The 9,790-nt window shown below is 48.1% G+C and overlaps 1 long non-coding RNA gene across 1 annotated transcript in view; it reads left to right on the forward strand.

The window, feature by feature from the left end:
- The window catches only part of LOC107325898, a 2,103-nt gene extending 584 nt beyond the window's left edge, over positions 1-1,519 (forward strand). Inside the window, exon 3 of the long non-coding RNA XR_001559767.2 lies at positions 1,231-1,519. This is a non-coding gene — a long non-coding RNA (uncharacterized LOC107325898). The remainder of the gene's footprint in view (positions 1-1,230) is intronic.
- The last annotated feature ends 8,271 nt before the right edge of the window (positions 1,520-9,790 follow it).

Consider the following 9,790-nt stretch of genomic DNA (forward strand, 5'->3'; position numbering starts at 1 on the left):
ATGGGTTCTACTGGGTCGTCACGGGTCATCATGGGTTCTAATGGGTCGTAATGGGTTCTTTTGGGTTCTAATGGGTTCTATTGGGTTGTAATGGGTTGTAACGGGTCGTAACAGGTCATAATGGGTTCTAATGGGTCATAATGGGTTCTGTTGGGTTCTACTGGGTTCTAATGGGTTGTAATGGGTTCAAATGGGTTGTAATAATGGGTTGTGATGGGTTGTAATAGGTTCTAATGGGTTGTAATGGGTTCTATTGGGTTCTATTGGGTCGTAATGGGTTCTAATGGGTTGTTATGGGTTCTAAAGGGTCGTAATGGGTTCTACTGGGTCGTCATGGGTTCTAATGGGTCGTAATGGGTTGTAATAATGGGTTGTAATAATGGGTTGTAATGGGTCATAATGGGTTGTAATAGGTTCTAACGGGTACAGATGGGTTGTAATGGGTCGTAACGGGTTGTAATGGGTTGCAGTGGGTCGCAATGGGTCGTAATGGGTCGTAATGGGTTACAGTGGGTTCTACTGGGTAGTAATGCGTCATAATGGGTTGTTATGTGTTGTAATGGGTTCTAATGGGTTGTAATAATGGGTTGTAATAATGGGTTGTGATGTGTTGTAATGGGTTCAAATGGGTCGTAATGGGTTGTAATGTGTCGTAATGGGTTTTATTGGGTTCTATTGGGTTCTAATGAGTTGTAATGGGTTGTAATGGGTTGTAATGGGTTTTAATGGGTCGTAATGGATACTAATGGGTTCTAATGAGTCGTAATGGGTCGCTATGGGTTCTAATGGGTTCTAATGTGTTGTAATAATGGGTTGTAATGGGTTCAAATGGGTCGTAATGGGTTCTAATGGGTCGTAATGGGTTACAGTGGGTTACAATGGGTCGTAATGGGTCATTATGGGTTGTAATGGGTTGTAATAATGGGTTGTGAAGGATTGTAATGGGTTCTAATGAGTTCTAACGGGTTCATATGGGTCGTAATGGGTCATAATGGGTTCTAATAGGTCATAATGGGTTCTAGTGGGTCAAAATGGGTTCTAATGGGTTCTAATGGGTCGTAATGGGTCGTAACAGGTTCTAATGGGTTTTAATAGGTCGTAATGGGTTCTACTGGGTCGTAATGGGTTCTAATGGCTTCTAATGGGTCGCAATGGGTCGTAATGGGTCAGGGGCAGGGATGGGACACAAAGCAGGGACACAACGCCCCACATCTATTGTTTCCTATGCAGGTGGCCGAGCTGTACAAGAAGCAGCAGCAGATCCAGAACCAGCAGCAGGCGGAGAAAGGGGACGAGGAGTTCTATTGACATCACCCGACCCCATAGACCCCATAGATCTATGGGGTCTCTATGGGGATCTATGGGGTCTATGGGGGCAGTGTTCCCCTATGGCATGAGGACTTTGGGATGTAATAACCCTCCATCCGTTGTATTCCCCCACCCCATATCTAATGTCACTCCTGCCCCATCCCTGGAGCTCCCTATGTGTCCCCAATAAATTGTCTGCGATTGCTCCAGCTCCTTTTGTCCTATGGGGTCTCTACGGGCATCTATGGGGTCTCTATGGGTCTCTATGGGGTCTATGGGGTCTCTATAGGGGTCTATGGGGACTATGGGGTCTCTATGGAATCTATGGGGTCTCTATGGGGATCTATGGGGTCTCTATGGGGATCTATGGGGTCTATGGGGTGTCTATGAAGATCTATGGGGTCTCTATGGGGATCTATTGTGTCTATGGGGTGTCTATGGGGATCTATGAGGTCTCTACGGGGATCTAAGGGGTCTATGGGGTCTCTACGAAGATCTATGGGGTCTCTATGGGGATCTATAATGTCTATGGGGTCTCAATGAAGATCTATGGGGTCTCTATGGGGATCTATAGGGATCTATGGGGTCTCTATGGGGACCTATGGGGTCTATGGGGTCTCTATGGGTCTCTATGGTGATCTATGGGGTCTCTATGGGGTCTATGGGGTCCCTATGGGGGACTATGGGGTCTCTATGGGGATCTATGGGGTCTCTGGGGATCTATGGGGTTTCTTGCTCATAGCCCAGTACAGCTCTCTGGAAGAGAGTCTATGAGGTCTCTATGGGGTCTCTATGGGGACCTATGGGGTCTATGGGGCCCTCCCTGCCCCATAAGTGCCCCCATTCCTCATCCCTGCCCCATAAGTGACCCTCAAAAACCCCCAAATAACCCATAAGTGCCCCTAACCCCACCCTAAATGCCCCCATAAGTGCCCTCCCCCCCACCCCACAAGTTGTGGGTCAGACCCACCAGCGCTGCGCAGCACCAGCCCCATGGTGGTGGGTGCCTGCCCCATTAGTGACACCTCCCAAACCCCATCCCTGCCCCATAAGTGACTCCCAAATCCCCCTCCCTGCCCCCCAATCCCTGTCCTTGCCCCACAAGTGACCCCAATCCACCCTCCTTGCCCCATTGGTTCCCCCAAATCCCCCCTACCTGCCCTATAACTGCCCCCAAACTCCCCTCTCTGCCCCATAAGTGACTCCCTCCTCCCTGCCCCACAAGTGATCTCCAATCCCCCCTCCCTGCCCCACAAGTGCCCCCATTCCTCCTCCCTGCCCCATAAGTGACCCACAAATCCCTCCTATATGCCCCCAAATCCCCCTCAAATGCCCCCAATCCCCCCTCCCTTCCCCATAAGTGACCCCAACACACCCGCCCCACAAGTCACACCACCAACCCCCAATCCCTGCCCCATAAGTGACACCCCCAAATCCCCACATAAGTTCCCCAGATCCCCCCTAAAGGAAAGCGAGAGGAAAGACACGGAACAAGACGTTAATTTTGGGTCCCGGGGGCTTGACTTGATGATCTCTAAGGTCCCTTCCAACCCGCACAAGACTGTGATACTGTGATACCGTGAATACCAATAGAAAAAAATACAAAACCACGACAGTATGGCAGCCCGAAAAGATTCCCTTGTGGAAGAAGGGGGAGGGTGAAGGAGGGTGAAGGAGGGGAGTGAAGGAGAGTGAAGGAGGCCGAGGGCCCTTTACTTGGGGCCGGCTTTTCTGTGCCCTCTTGCTGGCCAGAGAAGGGCTGCCCGCTGGGCACAGGGAGCCGCCGTTGGAGGTCCCGTGTCGTTTGCCCGCCCTCAGAGCCCCTCCTCATCCATGTGGAAACGCCAGTGCAGCAGGTGCAGCCGCCATTTTAGATACCCTCGTCGCATTCAGCCTTTGTCACGGTGCGGCGGCGCAACACACTTGCCTCTGACAGCTGTGGCAGATAACGATTGTCAGCAGCTAAGACGGGCTACGGGTAGACAGTTTTCCCTGTTTAGGTGGAGGAGGAGCTGGGAAGGCCCTAAGGAGTGAGAAGGGGAGGGGCCGCCTGACACCACGGCAGTAGGAGGGTAGAGAGCCATTTTCCATCATGCTGGACAGCCCGTGCCCCACCCATGTGGACCTATGGAGTTGGATTCCGTCCGAGAGGAACCAAATGGAGTGTCCCCCTTCCAGAGAGGCCATGATGTGGGATCGCACGCGGCATAGCTTGGCCTGGCACCACACCACCGTGCCAGGCCCCTCGTTGCATGGTCACAGCTTCCACATCACTCGTCCAGGCACTTCAAGCTCCTTGTCTGCTGCGCGGTCCCTGCCCACAGCGTTAGCTGGGGTGCATTAATGAACATTCTTCTCTCCACTCTGTTGCTCTCTGGTTCCTGGGGCCCCAGTTCCTCTTCCCCCTGTTGGAGTTAGGTGCTTGTTCTGTTCTCTGTTGTTGATGGTGTGTTAGGTTAGTGTAGTGTTTCAGTGTTAGTTTTGAGCGTTTAGGATAGTTCCTGTTTGTTCTTAGGGTTAGGGGTAGTAGGTTTCTTGTTATTTTAGAGTTAGGCAAGCGTATAGTTTCGTAGACTTACAGTCAGGCATTGGCTGCTACGCTCAAGTCAAGTAAACCGCTGCTCCTTGGGTTAAGCACGCAGCTGGTTGCTCACCCGAGCAATGAGTGTGACTGCCCTGACGAGCGAGGTTTGATGCAGTGCGATGACTGAATTTCCCTGCTTGGACTTTTCTTTGCAGAACATGGAGGAGCAGAGCGTGAGTGGCTGAGAAATGGAGCCTGGACCTCAGAGAGAGCAACACGTGGCTGTGCTCCAGAGCTCCCAAGAGCGTGGCCATTGCAGAGGGTAGGAGTGCCTTAACGTAAGCAGTGTCAGCAAGCTGCCTGGCACTGTCTGCAAACAGATACGCGTCTCGCGTGCTTTGCTTTCAGTCCGGCTGGTGTTGTGCAGCACAGCAACGGCACGGCCTCAGTTGCCGTACGCGAGGGAGACGTGAAAGGTAGGTGGTGAATTTTCATCTCACTAACGCTGATTAGGATGGTGAGGTCACCAACCCGGAGAGTGAGGTCAGCTCAACTCCGGAAGTGAGGTCAAGCAACCCGTGAAGGAGGTCAGCAAACCTGAAAGTGAGTCCAAAAACCCAGAGGAGTGTTGCTCAACCGGATTGAGTCAACTAACAGAGTAAGGACCGTTCACAACAAAGCCGGAAGTGAGTCCCAGCAACCGAAGTCGGAGGTCTGCATGAAGCGAGGAAGTGACGTCACTAACCCTGAGTGGACAGCAAACCTGGAAGTGAGGTCTGCTAACCTGCTGAAGTGACGTCACCAAAACCCGACAGTGAGGTAGCAAACCCAAATGTGAGTTTGCTCAAGCCAAAAGTGAGTCCACCTAACACGGAAGTGACATCACCAAACCCGGAATTGAGTTCGGCTAACGCGGAAGTGAGGTCAGCAAACCCGGAAGTGACGTCACTAAACCCGGAATTGAGTTCGGCTAACGCGAAGTTGAGGTCAGCAAACCGGAAGTGACGTCACAAACCCGGAATTGAGTTCGGCTAACGCGGAAGTGAGGTCACCAAACCCGGAAGTGACGTCACTAAACCCGGAAGTGAGGTCAGCATACACAAAAGTGAGGTCTGCTAACCCGGAAGTGAGGTCACCAAACCCGGAAGTGAGGTCAGCATACCCGGAAGTGAGGTCACCACACCCGGAAGTGAGGTCACCAAACCCGGAAGTGAGGTCTGCTAACCGAGAAGTGATGTCAACAAACGCAGAAGTGAGGTAAGCAAACCCAGAACTGACGTCACTGAACCTGTAAGTGAAATCACCAAACCCGGAAGTGAGGTCAACATACCTGGAAGTGAGCTCTCCTAACCCTGAAGTGACGTCACCAAACCTGGAAGTGAGCTCTGCTAACCCGGAAATGAGGTCAGCAAACCAGGAAGTGAGTTTGGCAAAGCCAGAAGTGAGGTCATGAAACTCTGAAGTGAGGTCACCAAACCAGGAAGTTAGGTCAGGAAACCCAGAAGTGAGGTCTGCTATCTGAGAATTCAGGTCAGCAAACCCGGAAGTGAGGTCAGCAAACCCAGAAGTGACTTCAGCAGACCCAGAAGTGACTTCAGCAAACCCGGAAGTGAGGTCAGCAAACCCGGAAGTGATGTATGCTAACCAGGAAGTGAGGTCGCCAAACCCAGAAGTGAGGTCTGCTCACCCAGAAGTGAGTCCACCTAACCCGGAAGTGGCGTCACCAAACCCGGAAGTGAGGTCATCAAACCCGGAAGTGAGGTCAGCAAACTCAGAAATGAGGTCAGCAAACCAGGAAGTGAGTGTGGCAAATCCGGAAGTGAGGTCACCAAACCTGGAAGTGAGTTCTGCTTACCCGGAAATGAGGTCAGCATTCCCAAAATTGATTTTCACTGACCCGGAATGAGGTCATCAAACACGGAAGTTTGGTCACCAAACAGGGAAGTGAGTTCTGTTTACCCGGAAATGAGGTCAGCTTACACGGAATTGATGTCACTAAACTCGGAAGTGAGGTCAGCAGACCCAGAAGTGATGTCTGCTAACCTGGAAGTGAGATCACCAAAACCGGAAGTGACATCACTAAACCCGGAATTGCGGTCTTCAAACCAAAAATTGAGGTTAGCAAACCCGGAAAGTGAGGTCTGCTAACTTGGAAGTGGGGTCAGCAAACCTGGAAGTGAAGTCAACATACCTGGAAGTGAGCTCACCTTACCTGGAAGTGACGTCACCAAACCTGGAAGTGAGTTCTGCTAACCCCAAAATGAGGTCAGCAAATTCAGAAGTGATGTCTGCTAACCCGGAAGTGAGGTCAGCAAACCCGGAAGTGAGGTCAGCAAACCCGGAAGTGAGGTCAGCAAACCCGGAAGTGAGGTCAGCAAACCCGGAAGTGAGGTCACCACACCCGGAAGTGAGGTCACCAAACCCGGAAGTGAGTTCTGCTTACCCGGAAATGAGGTCAGCATTCCCAAAATTGATTTTGACAAACCTGGAAGTGAGGTCATCAAACTCTGAAAGTGAGGTCAGCAAACCCAGAAGTGAGGTCATCAAACCCGGAAGTGAGGTCAGCAGACCCAGAAGGAAAGCTGAGGCACAGATGGAACTGAACTTGGCGAGGGATGTAAAAATAACCAGAAGGGAGCCTACAGGTGCACTGGGCAGAAGTGACAGACCTGGGAGAGTGCACTCCCTCTGATAAATGAGGAGGGAGAACTGGCTTTAACCAACATGGAGAAGCGCAAGGTACTCTATGAGTGCTTTGCTGTCTGGATTCTGCTGGAGATATTCTTCCACCTGGCTCCTGGCTTGTACCAGCTGGAGAGAGCACAAAGGGCCACCAGAAGTTATCTCATAAAGGAATGGCCAACCTGCAGAAAAGGCTCCAAAGATCCCCCTCCCAAGCATGGCCAGGTTTACAACAGAGACTTTACCCTCGGCTTCCTGTTAATGAATCACCACCGAAGACCTGAAAGTGGTTCAGCACACCCATTAAAATCACAACCCTCCACACTTGTTTCAAGCATATACCCCTTAATTTCTATGATGACAAACCTTATGACATATAGTAGCTGTTTGCCCCACTGCTTCAAGTACCCAGGAGGAAAAGAACACAAATGCATGCTGGCCACTTGTCTGATCTCAGGGCAGACTGAAGGCACCAGAAGGAGAGATGGAAGTGAGCAGAGGAGGACTGTAGCAAGTCATAGAGGCAAGGAATGAGGTGGAAAGCAAGTCAAGAGGCCAACAGAATAAAACAAAGATGTACCAGATAGAAAGTTTATTAAATACCCAAGTTGGAACATAAATATCTGGAATTAAATATAGCATATTAGTGTCACAAAAATACATTCATATAAAAAGTGCAGTACCAATTGGACAGAAGGTTGAAACATTAATTTCCTTCTTCCCACTATGAACCGCTTCAGGTTCATCATGTGTTCATCTACCAACTGTGAATGTCTTAAGATGAGTCAAATTCTAATGCAAAATCCAACAAGGATATCAAGTCAGAAATATCAAAAGGTCACATTAAAAGCTTTCTGGCACTGCTACACACGCACAGTATTTTTAAACCCTAGGTGCGTGAAAGTGACAGCAATGTAAAGTGCATTCTTCTCCAGCTTAATCACTGCTAAAACTTCCACTTAACCAGCAGGAAATATTTCACAGCATCAGGACGGAAACAGCTGGCAGGAATCCAATCAAAATCTCCTATGCGTTAAAATAACACTGGAGACTCTACCACAAACAGTGGAAGGGTTAAATAGAACCAAAGGAATGCTTCTGGTAAAACCTTTAACAAAAAACATGGAGCAAAATAATGTGTCAAAAACATTTTGACAGTTCCGTCAAGTTCAAGAACCAACCTTACTCAGTCTGACAGTAATTAAAAATAGATATGGTTCTTATCCTGAGTGCAAAATAAACTGACTACCCCTCGGTGACCAACAGGTAAGTGCAGAGTGTCAACCTATTTAATATATTTAAAATTTATATTCAAACCGCAGTAAAGATGTTTCCACACTAAGCTGCAGGATGGGAAGTCACAGACCTCCTATGTAAACAAATGATCTCCAGTACTTTTCCCTTTACATTTTAAATAAAAATATATTTAGATCAGGTAATTTTGGTTTAAAACATCCCGGTACTCCTGTACCGCTCTGCAAAGGGGATCCTGGTCAACATTGAGATTTTTTGAAGATCCATAAGTAGATTTCATTGGAGAAGCTCTAGCAGTTTCAAGCTCAGCGGTGGCTGGAAAGAAAAGAAACAAGATTGACGATGTTACTTTTACAGTAGATTGAGTCAAATCAGTCACTGTAAAAACATTACTGATAACTGATCAGGCTACGCTCTAGAGAGATATTTAAAAACTTCCAAGGAAAACACAAATCAAAAAGGACAGGCATAAAGGAAGAAACATTTTTTCACATTCAATGATCAGCCAATACAATTTTTAAAGCTAGTTAAAGAAATTCCAGGTTTTAGAAACACAGAATGGTTTGGGCTGGAAGGGACCTTTTAAGATCACCCAGTTCCAATCTCCCTTCTATAGGCAGGGACAGCTCCCTCTAGACCAGGTTCCTCAGAGCCCCATCCGGACTGGCTCTGAATGCCTGCAAGATGGGGGCTATGCACAACATCTCTAAGCAACCTGTTCCAGAGTCTCACCACCCTTACATTAGGAAGTAAAGAGTTTCTTCCTAATATCTAGTCTAAATCTACCTACTTTCAAGTTTACAGCCATTTCTCCGCATCCTGTTATTACATGCCCATATATATATATGAAAGTTTCAGCCTTAACTTTAACTGCCAGGGATGTCTTAACTTTCCCTGGCTAAACCCTCTTTCGTTCATGGAAACACATCTTCGATGGAAGCAGAAAAGGATTTTCAGTACTTCCATCCATCAGCCTTTTCCAGACAAGATCCCCAGACCAAGCAAATACTACGGCTCCTACTACACATGTAATTATGTTTGAATATGCAAATGGGCACATGGCAATGGGTTTCTGTCTATTCAGGGAAATTGGAAGAGCTGTGAAGCAACAGCTGGATTCTCAAGGGCTCCCTGCTTCAAAATAACTCTAGGAACAGCAGCAGTGACTCTGGGCAGAATGCTAATTGCGTGTAAAGCAGCTTCCACAGCAGTGGTAAAGGAAGGTATTTTCTCTCTAGGTCAAATCCAGTGTCTGGTTGCAAGAATATGTACAAATATGAGATGTTTCAGTAGTTTCCAAGGTCAACTGTGAAGCCAATTTTCTCTCCCAGAAATATAACTTTTCCATACCTACTGAAAAGAATATTACAAAGTCTCTAGAAATAACATGACCCAACAAAACAAGAACAACCAAAAAAACAACAAAAAAACAAAAAAAAAAAAAACAAAACAAACAAACAAAAAAAAACCAAAAAAAAACCCACCAAAAGTACCCAAAAAAACAACAAGAACTTGCCTTGTTCTTAATTTGTGGTCATCGTCAGGGTTCCACTATTTCGAGAATTAGCCGTGTTCGGTTCGATGATTGCTGCCCGTGAAATGTGAAATGTGGAGGTCTCTTTCTGGTGGCGTTCATGCATCGGCGATTGTTAGTTTTTTCACAGCCTTTCTCTCAGACAGCCGTCTGTAAGGGCCGTGCGAAACAAGATCCAGTCAAGAGAGGATAGAGGCAAAGGCGAGAAGCGAGGGTATCTATTTGCTCCCACGCTTGTACAACGAAACAAGCATATCTATGGCGGTGCTTCATTTTTAACATGGCGCTCAGAACAGGCCAAAAGGTTAATAAGAAAAGAGCAGCATGTTCAATGCAATGCAGATCACATGGAGGGTCCAAATTTCACCTCAACCAGAGAAAAAAAAGACTCCCACCGAAGGTGCAAGTCAGCGGTACAGACGATCGTTCTGTATAAGCCAGCTGTCACGAACCTCCCGTATCAGTCAGCATCCGCCGACAAGTCATAC

This window comes from Coturnix japonica, linkage group LGE64 (assembly GCF_001577835.2).
Source record: "Coturnix japonica isolate 7356 linkage group LGE64, Coturnix japonica 2.1, whole genome shotgun sequence".
Classification (NCBI taxonomy): domain Eukaryota; kingdom Metazoa; phylum Chordata; class Aves; order Galliformes; family Phasianidae; genus Coturnix; species Coturnix japonica.